This window comes from Neophocaena asiaeorientalis, unplaced genomic scaffold (assembly GCF_003031525.2).
Source record: "Neophocaena asiaeorientalis asiaeorientalis breed wild unplaced genomic scaffold, Neophocaena_asiaeorientalis_V1.1 scaffold46, whole genome shotgun sequence".
Lineage (NCBI taxonomy): Eukaryota > Metazoa > Chordata > Mammalia > Artiodactyla > Phocoenidae > Neophocaena > Neophocaena asiaeorientalis.
In genome coordinates, this window is record NW_020175393.1 from 885300 (window position 1) to 901814 (window position 16515).

The 16515-nt window shown below is 39.1% G+C and overlaps 1 long non-coding RNA gene across 2 annotated transcripts in view; it reads right to left on the minus strand.

Annotated features, from left to right (window-relative positions):
• LOC112414078 (uncharacterized) overlaps positions 1-1787 on the minus strand; it is a 13608-nt gene extending 11821 nt beyond the window's left edge. For both annotated transcript variants that reach the window (XR_003006066.1, XR_003006067.1), the window contains exon 1: positions 1686-1787. This is a non-coding gene — a long non-coding RNA (uncharacterized LOC112414078). The remainder of the gene's footprint in view (positions 1-1685) is intronic.
• Between the last annotated feature and the right edge of the window lie 14728 nt (positions 1788-16515).

A 16515-nucleotide genomic window follows, 5' to 3' on the forward strand; every position in this document is an offset into this window, starting at 1 on the left:
TGAGACACAGTAAGAAGGCATCAGGAAATAGACAAGGGAATTATAGGGGAAGGAACTATGAGCTATGCTGGCTGGAAGCCACACGCCTTGTGGGGGAACAGATTCTTTGACCACATCCAACAACTCCCAACCTCTTTGGAATTCTGACATCCCATCACTATCTGTTTGATTATCTAGTCTTGATCTGACAGCTTCCATCTTGCAGGAAACAAGTTACACAGCATAGATTCATTACATTTTTTCAAATGAATGTGAATGAACAAGACTTTTACTGCAAGCATTTTACTGCATTCCTTGAAACAACTTGCGACACCTTGGCTAAACAAACACCATTTTTCGAAAATAAACTCCAGTGGTTGTGTAGCTATTATAGCACTGTAGCTACTAGGGGAGCATTACTGCAAGAGTCCTAGGAGCTAGCAGAGAGCAGTTGTAACCTCAATCAGGAGACAACACAAGAGAGGGAGAGTTTCCCACTTCCTGCAAATGAAGTTCAGGACACTTCCTCAAATCCTTCCAGTAAATCCTCCCTTTACTTGAGCTAGATTCAGTTTTTCAGTCCTTTAAACAAATGATCCTTGACTAGAGCATGCTGAACTGGAACTCAGAAAAAGGATAAATGGAGAAAAACCAGTAAAAAGCTTTGCAGGCCCATCACCTGCCTTCTCTCGTTTGACCATCCGAGCACAATACCCTGCGGAAGTGGAGGGTGAGAGAGAGCTTGCCTGTGTCTGGTATCACTCTCCCACCTAACAGAGCCATATTCCCATCTGAAATGTTTAACTCGGATAAAAGAGGGCATTTTCTTGGCCTCTTTAACTGATATCTTTGGGTAGGGCAAAGGAAAAAGAGACATTGAACAACATGAAGAGGAAAAATAAAACAAAACATGAAAACCTGTGGCAAATAATTCCCACCCAAGCATGCACACTCCTTTACAGAGCACATAAAAGACCCTGGATTTGGAAAAAGACTCTGTTCCCTCAGAGTCATACTTACATTTTCAATAAAAATATCTTTGCTCTACAGACCCGTCTGCTGCCTGAGTCTACTATAAAACAAGCTCCAACTTGGCCTGGCTGTAAGGGGGAAATGTGAAGCTGGGAAAATTATTTCCCCAGCTTCTTTTAGAGCCCCCCCCCCACTTTATTGTGGTAATTCCTTGACTTTCACCCCCAGGTTCCCATAACTGCTTTATTTCCCTTGTGCTTAAGGCCAGGTCAGCACACAGTGGTTGGTGGCCCAGTCCCTCAAGTCTCCACTTTCTGCCGAGTCACTGTGAGTCTTACTAGTTCATACAGGAAGTAGTGGCGTAGCTAAAAGGGTTTGGCTTAGACAGGCGGACAGCCCACAGCTAAGGAGCCCAGTGCCTTCTCTGGGCCTCAATTTCCTAATGTATAAAATAGATATTTCTGCTCTCCTGGGCTGCTGACAGGCTTTCAGAGCTCCAGGCTGGGAGCAGGTACACGCCAGGCTCTACACACTACACTGCGAGGGGCCTGGCCTCTCCCCAAAATGTACTCACCTTCTTAGAGTTTCTGTTAGTGGGTCCAAGAGTGCATGAAATTTAAGAACAAGTTGGTAAGGCAGCGAGAAGTGGGCAGAGGATAGAGTACGTTTGCTCAGGGGCACTTCTGTGCCCTCACATCCCACTGCAGGGGTAGAATGTGCTTTCGTACACTTACCACAGACTCAGATGAAAACTTGAGAGAAGGTTGAGGAAGCCATCGAGCAGAAAGGCTGAAGGAAGGTGAGCAGTAGAAGTCAGCATAATTCTGCATTAGGATCAAAACTGAAATTCTGCAGATAAAATTTTATTGTGAAAGAAAGATGTGAATTAATGGGAATTACAATTTAATGAAGTTAGAATTAACTACTATCTTAGCTGTTTTTTATATACTGAGCTGAAAGGAAGTTTATAGTCATTCTTCTTATTATTAATAATATTAATATATTATTATTATTATCATGTTTAGCCAATTCAGAGTCTTTTGGGGGAACCAAAATGTCTCTTAATGACTTAAAGAAATTAAATTACTTATATAGAGCCTATAATAAATCTCTTTGTTAACAAAAACTTTAAATCCATCATTCAGAGATGGATTCCAAGAAATAGCAAACTTATTAAGATTTAATCATACAGACCAAACAGCCAAGTCCAAGTAGTGAATTTGACTGAATTTAGCTGATGATGTGGATGAGAATTTGTTTCTCTGAAATATCTTAGAAAATAAATTCTGGGACTTCCCTGGTGGTCCAATGGTTAAGACTCCACGCTCCCAGTGCAGGGGGAATGGGTTGGATCCCTGGTCGGGGAACTAAGATCCCACATGCTGCACGGTGCAGCCTAGATAAATAAATAATAAATAAATAACACTGTAAGAAAGAAAATAAATTCTATGATTGTTAATTGAGGATAACAATCCACGTGCACAACTTTATGTTCAATCTTTATCTAGTTGGTTATAGTTTTAAAATTTAACTAGTAGGCTAATTAGTTACTCCCACGCCATTTTCTATAAAGAATAATAAGCCACTAAGAAGGTTTTATAAAATAGAGCTTGATAACATAAGTTACCTATAGGTGGAAAACAAACGTAAGTACATGAAGTAGAACTAGGAATAAATCCAACAAAAAATTGTCTACCATGTGAAGCTATTTAGTATTGGTACCAACTTCTTAACCAGGTGTGGAGAAAAACAGTTTGACTTTTTATAGATATAAGATATTTAACTTTTTACTTTTTCAAGTTTAAACTTTACCTATTTGAAGCACATTCCAAAAAGATTCCTTTGCACTTCAAATTCTTCTAGTGAGTCTTCTTAAAATTAAATCATATCTTATTATGATATTTATATTTAATATTATATCAAATTGAATTACTATTTTCCTACCTGATAGCTTCAAAACAAGGACAGTCATATTACTAGAAAATCCTACAAAAATGCAAATCTCAGCCTGTGTGAATTCCTGGGAAGTGATAGGATTTTTTAGGGACATATATATATATCCACATCTATAATTTTTTTAAGATAGAAAATTTCTGTAGGAATTGCTTGCAAGTTTCTGTTTACAGGCTTCAAAGACTTCAGATATACCCTACCCCTCCACTTAACACACTATTCTTTTCTTTAAAAGATTTTCCCAATAAAGTGTTAGTTTTATCAGGTTTGGGTCCCTACAAAAGCAGTCACCTTGCAAATTTCAGAAACAGATAGCCCTTAAGATTCAGCACTCACAATCTTAAGATTTTCTGAGCCCTACTTTAAGTATTCTGTCCCATATCCTGTCCCACTGAATCACCAAAATACCCCAGAGGGCTTCCCTGGTGGCGCAGTGGTTGAGAGTCTGCCTGCCGACGCAGGGGACACAGGTTCGTGCCCCGGTCCAGGAAGATCCCACATGCCGCGGAGCGGCTAGGCTCGTGAGCCATGGCCGCTGAGCCTGCGCGTCCGGAGCCTGTGCTCCGCAACGGGAGAGGCCACAACAGTGAGAGGCCCACGTACAGCAAAAAAAAAAAAAAAAATACCCCAGAAATTCCAGCATTTCAGCCAAAAAAGAAAAAAGTATATAAGCATTATAATAAAACATTCACAATTCAAAAATAACTTCAAGCCACAGATATATCTGAATAATCACAAGCTAAAGAAATACTTTAATTAGTGGTAGAGCTAGTAAGAAACTTTTAAAAGCTGACATTGTGCTAATTGATAAAATGACGTTGTTTCCTAATCTAAGTAAGATTTCTGGTATATCAGTTAAAAGTATTAACATCAACAACATTTGCCTTGGTAGGTCCAACGTAAGACACAACATGTTAATTTCAACAATAATGTTTTGAGTGCTTCTTGGCTTACTCCATACAAGGCAGTATCAAGCACTAAGTACAGTTATAAACAACCCCCAGGGATCTTTCTTTGCACTCAATTAGGGAAAATTTCTAACATATACAGAAGTATACAGCATAGTATAAGGAGCCCTCACATACCCATCACCCAGTTTTAATAATTATCAGCTCATTGTCAGTCTTGTACCATATCCCCAACCACAACTCCACCCCATATTATTTGAAATCAAATGCCAGATATCATAACATTTTATCTGTATACATTTATTATTTACTCTTGATTTTAAATAGAAGCATAACAGCATTATGCCACCTAAAAACAAAAAACAACCCAATAATTCTTAAACAGTATCAAATATTCAGACAGTGTTCAAATGTCCTTGCCTCTTAAGTCTCTTATAATCTCAAGCTCTTCCTCTGCCATAGTTTGAGTTCCTCCAGAATGAGACCATAAGACAAGGGTTCAAGTACACGTAGTTTATTTAAGAAGTTCAGGGGACACCGTGAAGTAAGGAAGAGAAGGCAACCAACAAAGGGTATTAAACATAAACCAACAATGCCATTTAACCATTTACCAGTGCATGATTGAAGCTTAATCCTTTCAGGGAAAAGGTATTAACACACACACACACACACACACACACACACACACACGTAAGCCCCTTGGAATTACCTGAGAGTTGAAAAAGCAGGGTATTTATTCACCCACTTTATTTAGTCATTGATTAAAGGCTGCTTCTGGGGGCATTGATTTCCTGGCACTCCTGACCTTCCAAAAGTGGGCAGAGCAGGCTTCCATGGGTCAGGGGGAAAAGCTATTTGGCACAGAGGAGCTAGTAACAACTGGAATTCAGGTTGAGCACAGTGAAAGGTACAAAAGACAGGTGTAAGCACTGACAGCGTCTGCTACACACTCTTTCCCTTCCTTGCCATTTATATGGTGAAGACACTGGGTTGCTTTGTCCTGGAGAATTTCCCCCATTCTGGATTTTCCTGACTGCATCCACATGGTATCTTTTAATCTGTTTGCTGGCCCCTGCATTTCCTGTGTTCTCACTCTCCAGTGGGTAGTTGGTTACAGACTTGATCACTTAACAGATTGGATACAGCAGATATATAATGCCCAGGACTTTTCATTAGCAGATATATAATGCCCAGTTGTGTTTCTTAGATATTTTTGCCAAGTTCATTATTTCATTAGAGCTTGCAAATATTCTAACTCTCATTCCTTTTTTCACTTACTAGCAGGAATACTTCTATAATACAGAAACATCCTCTTGTCAACTATTTGGTTACTCCATGATACATTTAGTACAAGAAAGGTAGGATAAACACTTGATCTTTTCCTTTTATTTACTAATTCTCAGAGTTCTCTGTAGGTGACCAGGAGTTCTTTATTTTTTATGAACTCATGGATTTAAACATATCTGCTGTGTTTCAATCCATAGCTCAAATGTTTCTTTTCAAAAGAAGTATATCTGTTAATGTGCCTTAATGTCATCTTTAGAGGATTTGTAAAACCTTCTTTTTGAGAATTATGTTTTATTAGCATCTTTAGGATTCTCTATGTATAGTATCATGTCATCCGCAAACAGTGACAGTTTCACTTCTTCTTTTCCAATTTGTATTCCTTTTATTTCTTTTCTTCTCTGATTGCCATGGCTAGGACTTCCAAAACTATGTGGAGTAAGAGTGGCGAGAGTGGACATCCTTCTCTTGGTCCTGATCTCAGAGGAAATGCTTTCAGTTTTTCACCATTGAGAATGATGTTTGCTGTGGGCTTGTCATATATGACCTTTATTATGTTGAGGTAGGTTCCCTCTATGCCCACTTTCAGGAGAGTTTTTATCATAAATGGGTGTTGAATTTTGTCAAAATCTTTTTCTGCATCTATTGAGATGATCATATGGTTTTTATTCTTCAATTTATTAATATGGTGTATCACATTGATTGATTTGTATATATTGAAGAATCCTTGCATCCCTGGGATAAATCCCATTTGATCATGGTGTATGATCCTTTTAATGTGTTGTTGGATTCTGTTTGTTAGTATTTTGTTGAGGATTTCTGCATCTATATTCATCAGTGATATTGGTCTGTAATTTTCTTTTTTTGTAGTATCTTTGTCTGGTTTTGGTATCAGGGTGATGGTGGCCTCGTAGAATGAGTTAGAGAGTGTTCCTTCCTCTGCAATTTTTTAGAAGAGTTTGAGAAGGATGGGTGTTACCTCTTCTCTAAATGTTTGATAGAATTCACCTGCGAAGCCATCTGGTCCTGGACGTTTGTTTGTTGAAAGATTTTTAATCACAGTTTCAATTTCAGTGCTTGTGATTGGTCTGTTAACATTTTCTATTTCTTCCTGGTTCAGGAATTTGTCCATTTCTTCCAGGTTGTCCATTTTATTGGCGAATAGTTCCTTGTAGTAGTCTCCCATGATCCTTTGTATTTCTGCAGTGTCAGTTGTTACTTCTCCTTTTTCATTTCTAATTCTGATTTGAGTCTTCTCCCTTTTTTTCCTGATGAGTCTGGCTAGTGGTTTATCAATTATGTTTATCTTCTCAAAGAACCAGCTTTCAGCTGTATTGATCTTTGCTATTATTTCCTTCAGTTATTTTTCATTTATTTCTGATCTAATCTTTATGATTTCTTTTCTTCTGCTAACTATGGGGGATTTTTTTTGTTCTTCTTATAAAACTTTTAAAGAGATTTCTCCAGCAAAATTTCCCAATATGCAGCTCAGAAAATATTATCATCATTCCCAAAGAGCATAAAGTAAAATTCATCCATCTTTCAAATCAGAAAACTGGGTCTCCAAATCATAGAACTAATTTTTTTTCACTTTTTTGTTTGAAATAATTTCAAATTTATGGAAAAGTTACAAAAATTGGACAAAAAGCCTATATAATCCAGATTCATCAAATGTTAATATTTTGCCACATTCACTTTCCCAGTCTCTCTCTCCTCATCTCACTCTTTTTTCTCTTTCCCCATGTGTCCACACACTTACACACACACACACACATTACAGTTATCAAAATTAGAAATCTGACATTGATACAATACTAATTATCTATCATTCAGCTTGTATTCAGATTCTTCCAATTTTCCTAGTAATATCCTTTATAGCAATTCAGGAGCCAACATGGACCGTGAATTGCATGTAGGTGTCACACCTCTTTGGTCCCTTTAATCTGGACTGGTTTTTTAGCCTTTCTTGATCTTGACATCAACAGTCTTGAAGAGTGCAGAGCACTTGTAGAACAGGAACTAGTGTTCACTCTTCTCAGCCCCTTCTGGAGTTGGTGTTGCCTTGGCAGTAAAACTTGCTGTGTGCTATCCTGACCTTCCAGAATCTATTTCTTAAGGGTGAATAAACCTAACAACTCATTTTCATGAATCTATATGTGCAGAATCTGAATCCACATACACATATAAAGATTCAAGGCAAACTTATAAAACAGTTGTGGCAGTGGTAGCTAGTACTTATAGCGCTTACCCCATCACATATATTGTCGTTTAATCCTCGTAACAACCCTAGGAGATCAATACAATTATCATCACCCCTATTTTATGGCACAGGAAACTGAGGCACAGAGAAGTTAAGTAGCTTGGCCTAAACCACACAGCTAGAATACAGCAAAACCTGAACTTCAACCCCATAAATCTGGCACTAGAGGCTTCTATGGGTTGTCTCTCCCAGATAAACCTCATCACCTCTTTCACAAGCATCGAGCCTGGTGAGTGAGTACTTGGCCCTGATGATAGGTTGGCATATGATCTGGGTAACAAAACCCTCAGGAACTATGTCTTGGTCTACTTCATAAGCCCAATACTCTACATCTAAGCCAGGTAGGAAAAGAAGACCAGAGAAGCAATAAGTTAGCAACAGACATAAATTCTTTGCAAGCAAGAAGTGGCAGTGTCTGGACAAATTGTCACAGAGTCATATTAAGTTAAATATTTACTCCCGCTGTCAGGAGTAAATATTACATTTTTAATTATTATCCACTTTAACCAACATTTAGCTTGTGTCCACTGTGTATGGGAGACCATACTATGCATTTTGGAAAAAACGCAAATAGAAAAAAGGGTCTAAGGAAGCAATATGCATTCATGAAAAAACTAAAGCCTACGAATATTTATCCAAAAGTATACATGCGTTGATAAGTTAGTATTATACAAAGAAAACAGTGTTCACACAGACCCTGAGGGAGCCATCAGAGAAGGGAAAGTTTACGGAGATAAATTTCTCCTTGAATGTATAGGTTTTAAAATAGGTTTAGAAGACATAGAGAACAAACGTATGGATACCAAGGGGGAAAGCGGGGTGGGGTGGGATGAATTGGGAGATTGGGATTGACACATATACACTACTGATACTATGTATAAAATAGATAGCTAATGAGAACCTGTTGTATAGCACAGGGAACTCTACTCAATGCTCTGTGGTGACCGAAATGGGAAAGAAATCCAAAAAAGAGGGGGTATATGTATACGTATAGCTGATTCATCTTGCTGTACAGTAGAAACTAACACAACATTGTAAAGCAACTATATTCCAATAAAAAAAAAGTTATCGAGACAGAGTAATTATCAGAGACAGTAAAACTGTTGTATTAAAAGATGAAAAAGCCAGAAATAATTAACTGCTTAATAGGGCAGCTTGGTCCAGGAATCAGACCCTAAGAGGCTACAGAGGGAGGCCTTCTGTTTGGTGGGGCCTCAGGCAACATTAGTCATTTTAGACCAGACCTTTATTTTTCTTTCAATTTTTTTTATTGTGGTAAAATACACATAACATGAAATTTAACATCTTAACTCTTTTAAAGTGTACAGTTCAGTGGCATTAAGCACATTCATACTGTTGTACAGTCATCACCACCATCCTTCTCAGCAATGTTTTCATCTTGCAAAACTGAAACTCTGTCCCTGTTGAAGCATAACTTGCATGGCAACCACCATGCTACTTTCAGTCTCTGAAATTGACTGCATTAGGTACCGCAGGTAAATGGAATCATACAGCATTTGTTTTTGTCTTTCTGTGGCTGACTGATTTCAAGTAGCATGATGTCCTCAAGATTCATCTGTGTTGTAGAACGTATCAGAGTTTCTTTCCTTTCTGGGCTGAATAATATTCCATTTTATGGCTAGACCACGGTTTGTTTCATCCATTTATCTGTTGATGGACATCTGGGTTGCTTCCTCTTTTGCCTATTGTGAATAAATAATGTATACAAATATCTGTTCAAGACCTTGCTTTCATATTCAATATCCTGTAATAAACCATAATGGAAAAGAATATAAAAAATGAATATATATATGTATAACTGAATCACTTTGATTTACAGCAGAAAGTAACATAACATTGTAAATCAAGTATACTTCAATTAAAAAAATCAATAAGAGAAAAAACTAACATAGGTTTAGAAAACCAAGGAACTATGTGGAGTTAAGAGCGTCTTGAGTGGGATAAAGATGCAGAGCTGGGAGGAGATCACACACACGTGGACCTACAGAGAGAGGAGAGTGCTGGACTCACCTGGGATGTGGAAGGATGCTAACAGCAAGCGTGACCATAAAAATCTCCAGACAGGTCCAAATAATGCACATGGGCTCAGGGTTACAGATGTCAGGATGGGGAGACTGTCTCAAGAGCAGGAAGACTTTGGGTTTGGGGGTTTTGTTTTATTTTGTTTGTTTGTTTTAACAACGTGAAACCGATTAAGTAAGCGTGAAAGAGGGGTATGAAGACAGCTCACTGGATCAAGGTCAGAAGAAAAACATCAGGGCTTTAGAGAAAGCAATGTGTTCTAATAAGTGGTGGGCAGAGAGGAAAAGAGGGTGGAAATGTAAATTTCTTCACTCCAGACATTTTGTCAAAATGGTTGTGGAAAATGAAATGGCAACTGGACACGGAAGTGAGGTCAAGGGAGGGATTTTTTTTAAGAAGAGAATATAAACTGCCTACAAATTCCCTGAGATTGTGTCTAACCAGAGCTACAGATATGAAATCAGCTCCCAATGTCTGCTTTCATGACCTCAGTCATTAGAAAAATGTGCAGGAGAAACAGGAAAACTGAGAAACATAAACCTTTGAGCAGAAAATAGAGGGGAATCATAGAAAAAAAACTTCATACTATTATGCAAAAGGCCACCTGTATATGCTTACAGTCGAAAGGGAGGAACCAGGGGCATGTGATGAGAGAAGAACACCAGAGTCAGTTGAAGTTTTACATGCAAAGATTGAAGGCAAACCTAGAAATAGTAGTAATTGTGGCAGGCCTAGTTAACACTTATGTTGTGCTTACTCTGTGTAGGATCATGTGAGTGTAGAAGCAAAGACCCTACAGAGGGATCCAAAACCCAAGGAGAGACACTGATGTTTTTCATCACATCTCAGAGTTTTGATAAAAAGTAGAGGATAGATGGATGCATTCACTAATTCAATAAAACATTTACTGTGAACACTAGGGGTACAGAGATGAATTCACTATGACCCCTTCAGTCAAGGAGCTCCCAATCCAATGGAACAGGCAGATAAGGACAGTCCGGTGCAACAGCGGCCACCAACGACAGAGTGACAAACACAAGTGTTCCACTGAGACGTGGGGTTCCACTCAGTGGACTCCCATGAGGCCCTCTTTTATCCTGAGAGGATGCCCATCACTCAGGATGTTCTTTGGTGTTCTTAGCGTTGCCTCCTGCAGGATGACTACTAACCCTACCCCAAGAAAGATGGTCTCTATTGATCCTTCCAGCCCCGTTGTCACCTCACTTCTACCGCAAATAACCAACCTTGCGGAGTGGACCTTGATGGTATCACAAAGAGGAACTTCACCTCACCTATACTGGAACTCTCTTACTGGTGTTCCAAAAGGTTGTCTGGCTCCTAAAGATTATTTTTTGTAATTTTCTCTCTAATGCAACTTGAAATACCTCTATTGTGCTGAACCTTGAATAAGCTTCTTAACCACCTTCTAGTGAGGTTAAGAACACACAGATACACACACACACACACTCTCTCTCTCTCTCTCTCTCTCTCTCTCTCCTTTGCTCAGTAATCTAAATCTGTTTTTTTTTTAATTTTATTGAAGTATAGTTGATTTACAATGTTGTGTTAATTTATGCTGACCAACAAAGTGACTCGTTATACATATATATTCTTTTTCATATTCTTTTCCATTATGGTTTATCCCAGGATATTGAATAGAGTTCCCTATGCTATACAGTAGGACCTTGTTGTTTATCCATCCTATATATACTAGTTTGCATCTGCTAATCCCAAACTCCCAGTCCTTCCCGCCCCCTTGTCCCCTCCCCCTTGGCAACCACAAGTCTGTTCTCTATGTCTGTGTTTCGATGCCGGAACAACAATCCCAACTCTTACACATCATCCCTGCTTAAGGCTCCCAGGCACATCTAGTCCAGAGGCTTCTAGGTAGCAAGACCAATCGGTTTTCCCCAGGGGCACAGTCTTGGGGGTGAGAAGGGGTCTGTGGGGAGGTGCTTTGCTGTTTTATTATGTAACAGGGAGAAGCACCCGGAAAAGTGAGTTTTAGTGAATGAAAGTGATCATGTGACAATGCCTCCAGGCTCACTTCAGCAAATGAAAGGAAGTGAAAGTCAAGCTCTCAATATCCTTTTCACAGAGAATCACCTGATCACAGTGACTGCACCGTCAGACATTTTTGTCACTGGTGCCTGATAGGACCCAAACATTGCTCCAAACGTGTTGCCTTGTCACACCTCACCACTGTTACTAGGAAAACATATTCAATGCAGGAAAATGTATTTGTTACACTAAAAGCAAAGATAAAGATGGCAGGGCAGAAGCAGGTAGTGATCTGGTCCAGATCAAAGCTGCCTTTCAAAAGGCATTTGTCATTGGTTCACACTCTCCCATTTAAGCTCTTGCTGACTCATTGTAAACTACTCAAAGCTGCACCGAGCTAATGTTTAGAAATTCATTCTATATGGAAGCAAAGTCCAATATCAAATTCTTAAAAGCGTGTGACTTGGTCTATTCACACCTGAACATACACTTAGTCGTGAGTCACTCGCCACTCAACGTGATTGTAGGAAAATGGAATAACCGGCCACTCAAGTGAGGTCAATGAGGGTTATTTTTAATAAGAAATAAGACTACAAATGGCCACAACCTCCCTCTGCGTTGATGTTTCTATGCATATATATACGTTCTCACATGAAACTCTTTACAAAACTAAAAACCAAGTGAGTGGAAATACCTGTAACTCAAACTAAGACTAGAGCGAACAAGGACTCTACAGATTACAATTTGGTTGTATATTTCCATTTCCTTTCCCATTATTCCAATTATACATTTTTTAAATGTAGTGAGGTATAATACATACTGTAGAGTGCACAGATATTAAATGTGGGGTGGATGAATTTTTCCACCTGTGCTTACCTATATTAACCACCATCCAATTCAAGATAGAGGACATCTCTGCTCATTGACCCTTCCCAGTAAATATCTCCCCAGAATGAAACTATTCTGACCTCTATCATCACAATTTCTGTTCTTGAACTTTATGTAATTTAAATCTTTAAGATAGATACTTTTAATTTTATTTAATTTTATAAAATGTGATACATTCAAAAGGTACAAAACTGATGTTTCTTTCCCAGCTCTGACCTGCAGGAACTCAGTTCCTCTACCCAAAGGCACCCAATGATATCAGCTTCTTGAGCATGTCTACAGAAATATTTACTCATATGCATGCAAATGCATGTGTGTATACATAGTTTTCCTCCCTTCATACAAGTTCTGTAGAATACCATATACACAATGTTCTATACCTTGCATTTTACACACACACACACACACACACACACACACACATACACACACACTATCGGGGATATTGTTCCCTATTCAAGGCTTTCCCTATTTTTACTGTGCCACAGAGTATTCCGTTATTGAATCAGTCCCCTATTGATAAACATTTAGGTTATTTCCCATCTTTTGCTATGATAAACATACACGTAAGTAAATCTATGAAGTAGATTTACTTACACGTAAGTAAAAGTACAGTTCTGGGTCAAAGGACATAAACATTTGCAATTTTTATAGATTTGCGAAATTCATCCCATGATATAGAAGTTGTTCCCATTTAAACTCCAAGATCCTATTTGCTCACACCTTTGCCAACACAGGGTGCTATTGAACTTTTGGATCTAAGCCAATCTGATAAGGAAAAATGGTTTCTCTTGGTAGATCTAATTCGCATTTCTCTCATCGTGAGACTGAGCATATTTTCATGGATCTAAGAGCCATTTGTATTTCCTTTTCTGTGCACTCTCTTTTTGTTCATTTTCTTATTTAGTTGTTGGTGTATTTCTTTGAAGATGTGTCTTACATATTAGGGAATTCAGCCTTTAATTGGGAAACGTCTTGCAAATATTTTTCCCTAGCTTATTATCATTTGTTTTTCTTTATGGTAGCATTTGCCGTACAGATTTTTTATGTAGTTGAATTTTATTGTATGGCTTCTGACCTTTCCACTCAAAGAATATAAAAGAAGATTCTCCCATGGAATCTTTTGGTGTTTTAATAGTTTGTTTTTTCTTTATGTTTAAATGTCTGATTCATCTGGAATTTATTTGGGTATACGATGTAAGGTATGGATATAACTTTATCTTTTTCCAGATGACCATTCAGGTTTACAGACACCATTTATTAAATAACTGCCTTTTCCCTCTTGATTTGAAGTATTGTTGTTATCACATCCTAAATTCTACGTGTCCTAGAGTTTCTGTCTCCCATCATTGATCTAGAGTTCCTACCTCTCAGCAGTTTTTAGTACCAAACTGCTTTAATTATTACATTTTAAAATGTTATAACATCTGATAGGGCTAACCACCTCCACTCTGCCTTCCCCCTTCATTGTTTTATTGTTTTGTCTTTTTCAGAATTATCTTGGTTATTCTTTTTTTTTAATTTTATTTATTTATTTTTGGCTGTATTGGGTCTTTGTTGCTGCACGTGGGCTTTCTCTGGTTGCAGAGAGCGGGGGCTACTCTTCACTGCAGTGAGCGGGCTTCTCATTGCAGTGGCTTCTCTTGTTGTGGAGCACGGGCTCTAGGCACGCAGGTTTCAGTAGTTGTGGCACGCAGGCTCAGTAGTTGTGGCTCACAGGCTCTAGAGTGCAGGCTCAGCAGTTGTGGTGCACCAGCTTATTTGCTCCGGCATGTGGGACCTTCCCAGACAAGGGTTCAAACCCGTGTCCCCTGCATTGGCAGGCAGATTCTTAACCACTGAGCCACCAGGGAAGTCCCTATCCTGGTTATTCTTACTAACTGATTTTTCCACGTAAACTTTGGAATCAGCTTGTCTGGCTCCAAATATCTTGTTGGTCCTTTTATTTGGATCTCATTAAATTTGTAGATTAATGTAGTGTTCATGTTACCTATTATTATCTAACAGACTACCACCAAAACTTAGTGGTTTAAAAACTTCTTATTATTTCTTATAGCATATTGATAAACTAAGCCCCTCAGGAAAATTTTCACTTGGGGTGTCTCAGGGGCTTGTAGTCAGATGAAGATGTCTTCCCTCACGTGTCTGGTGCCTGAGCTGGGACAGCTAGAACAGCTGGGGGCTGGCCAAGCATCTCTCTTTCTCCAAGAGCCTTTCCACGTGGCCGGTTGGGCTTCCTCACAGCATGGTAGGATCACAGGAGTCAGACTTCCTACATGGCTACTAAGGCTTCTCCCAGCCCAAGAATTCCAAGAGGCAGGCAAAAGCTTCCGGGCTTCTCATGACCAGGGTTCAGAAGTCACACAGTGTCACTTCTCCCATGTTCTATATATCAAAATAAGCTACAGGTATCGAAATGGAGGGGACTACACAAAAGTGTGACTAAGGGCTGTTTTTGAAGTCAAGCTTCCATATTTACGGAGAATGACAACATGAATGGGGTCTGTGGAGAAGAGTTTACTTATTTGGCTCATGTTCTCAAATAACTTTTAGGCAAAGAGAATTTTTCATTCATTTAGAAGTGCTAAGAAAGAACTTCTGTGATATAAAATAGAAAATTAGAGAAGGGAAAGGGTTAACCCTACATATAAATGATACACTTTAATAACACTTTATGGTTCACACAATGCTTTCCTCCCCAGTCTCAGCTCATTTTCATTTCTACACGAGACAGTTTTATTGTTCTGGTTTCCCAGATGATGAAATTGAGGCTCAGATGGATTCTAAGTTGCTCAAGGCCACACAGTTCCTCTGACTCTAAGGCCCACCTTGTCCAAGGCAGAAAAACTCAAGTGTCCACAGGAGCCAGGATGATAACCAAAATGAGTTAACTGGGACTGCCCTGGCAGTCCAGTGGTTGAGAATCTGCACTTCCACTGCAGAGGGCTCGGGTTCCACCCCTGGTCAGGGAACTGAGATCCCACATATCCCGCATGCCATGCTGTGTGGCAAGAAAAAAAAAAAGTCAACTGGTCCAGTTGTATTCTTTTGAAAGAGACACATTTTGTCTGAAAATTAAGTGCATACAATATTCTTTATTTCCACTAATCATTATTCTATCATTTCTTGTTAAACATGCCATTGTCTTCAGCTACCTTTGGTTTCCAACTACTGATAGAGATGGAGTTGCAAGAAACAGTTTACTCTCTTCTGAAGTTGACCATGAGAAGAACACACCCACACACATGGTCAGTGACAAATGAAGGCTCTGGCAGTTGGAGTCAAAAAGAGAGTAGAAAGACATTTGCAAACTGGAAAAGGAGCTTTCCAGCAAATCCAGCGAATGGTTGTCATGCAGCACTATGGGCCCAGTGTGCAGGTTTTTAATTTTCAGAGCTGTTAGAAGTCCATATTTCAAGTGAAGTAGTCTGAAACAGTGACAACAAATTCAATTTTTTTTAAAGACTGAATTGCCCACCAGCCCCTGAGTATGGAATGGAAGCAGCAGCCTGCTCCAGCCCACGAGCGGAAAGAGTCTTACAATTAGAGTTCCCAGCCTGAATTACTGCACAAGTTCTCTGAATCTCTCTCTCCACAATATGAAAGCCTCAAACCAAGACCTTACAATTAGAGTTCCCAGCCTGAATTACTGCACAGGTGCTGACCCAAGTTCTCTGAATCTCTCTCTCCACAATATGAAAGCCTCAAACCAAGAGACAAAGGGGAAAACTTACATTGAAACAATGAACATCATGGAAACTGTCTTAGTCTGTTCAGACTGCTAGAACAGAATACCATAGACTGGGTGGCTTATAAACAACAGAAATTTATTTCTCACGGTTCTGGGAAGTCCAAGATCAAGGCACCAAGAGATTCAGTGTCTGGTGAGAACCCACTTCCTGGTTCATAGACAGCTGTCTTCTCACTAGAACCTCACACGATGGGGTCTTTTTTCATAAGGGCACTAATCCCATTCATGAGGACTCCACCCTCATGACCTAATCACCTTCCAAAGGCTCCACCACCAAATACCATCACATTGGGGATTAGGATTTCAACATTTGAATTTTAGGGGGACACAAACATTCAGTCTGTAGCAGAATTACAGCTAAGGCGACAAGAGACCAATCTGTGAAGGTTCTTCTACATCCCTAAGATCAAATAGGACCCAAACAGAGGTCACGATTACCTCTGAAGATAGGCTCATAGGAAATGAACAGACAAGGA